Below are 1,543 nucleotides of genomic sequence, written 5' to 3' on the forward strand. Positions count from 1 at the left end.
ATATAAATATATACACACACATGTAATCATATCATTAGTATAAAAATGCAAATAAATGAACTTCACTTGTACATGAGAATTTAACATGTGGTATCACTAATATTTAAATTTATTAAAAATAGTACCTTATCTTTTCAAGGGCAAAATTCACCCAACTCAAAAAATCAGTGAAACTTTCCCACCTGTGCCCCCTCTCATCCTATGTCACTGTTCCAGCCACACAGTGCCAGCTCAGGGTTCCTGCTAAGCTAACACAGCTGTTGTCTGCCCCCAGCTGCCATCAGGATCATCTACTAGGACCTCATCCGCTGTGAAGAGATGTTGTCCGACATCTACAAGACCGGAGAAATCTCAGTCTGGCTGTGCCTGGGAGGCAGAGTCAAAGATGGTCACTAAAGCTGAGGGTAACACTGATGACTCGCTAATTAGTGGAAATGCTACTGCTAACGGCCACGAGGGCAAAAGTACAGAAAGCACAGTCATCACTGGTGTCGATATTGTCAGGAACCATCATTTGCAGAAGCTAAAAGAAGCCTGCAAGAAGTGCATCAAGGATGACATGAAATCAATCAATGCCCTGGCCAGTGTGGCTCAATTGGTTGGGCATTGTCTGGTGCACGGAGATTCCCAGTTTGGGCACATGCCCTGGTTGCGGGCTCCAGCCCTGGTAGGGGACATGAAGGAGGCAGCCGATCAATGTTCAGCTCCCACAATGATGTTTCTCTCTCTTTTCTTTTATCTTCCTTTTTCTCTAAAACAATAACAACAAAAACAAAAACAACAGAGACCTGCAAGAGTAAAAACTTTTATGACAAGGCTACAGAACAAATCCAGTACATCCTTGCTGATTTCAGAACTGCCATTTCTGTATTGGTGAAGATATGAATCCAGATGGCCTGGTTGCTCTGCTGGACTATGTGAGGATGGTGTGACCCATATATGATTCTCTTTAAGGATGGTTCGGAAATGGAAAAAAACATTAACAATCTGGCAATTTGGACCTATCACCTGTCATAGTAACTGTCTGCTGTTTTTCTCCACACACCACAACAGGACAAATCATATGGATGGTATATTGAGCACTTCATTTATCTTGACCTTAATTTATTTGGAGCAGAGGAATTATTTTTAAGAAAAGCATGGCATGTAGGTTGTCTAAAAATAAAATGCATTTAAACTAAAAAAAAAAAGAAAACAGTGAATATAGAACCTTGCTCTTGCTGGTTTTCTCCAATGTGAATTTCACAAAAAATTAACAGACAAATGGAATGTGGAAAGTTGAGAATCTAAGTATTCTATGGGTAGCTAAAATATAAACTTCAATAGCTTTGGAATCATAAGGACAAATTCTTGTCATTGTAAAGAATCTGTTTAAGTAGTTGGGCCTGTGTCTTTTAGTTCTTGTGTCATTATTAAATTCAAAAAATTTAGTGTGTCTCCATTTGCATGATTCTGCACTGATCCTCTGAAAACAATCAAGTCCAGATCCTTTTTAGAGCCTCTAATTCCTACTTTGTTGACACCCACAACAATTCTTATTATT

The 1,543-nt window shown here is 39.2% G+C and overlaps 1 pseudogene; it reads left to right on the forward strand.

The window, feature by feature from the left end:
* Nucleotides 1–291: 291 nt before the first annotated feature.
* On the forward strand, nucleotides 292–1,017 carry LOC102257470 (annotated as a pseudogene).
* Nucleotides 1,018–1,543: the final 526 nt, after the last annotated feature.

This window comes from Myotis brandtii, unplaced genomic scaffold, assembly GCF_000412655.1.
Source record: "Myotis brandtii unplaced genomic scaffold, ASM41265v1 scaffold645, whole genome shotgun sequence".
In the NCBI taxonomy this organism is placed as follows: domain Eukaryota; kingdom Metazoa; phylum Chordata; class Mammalia; order Chiroptera; family Vespertilionidae; genus Myotis; species Myotis brandtii.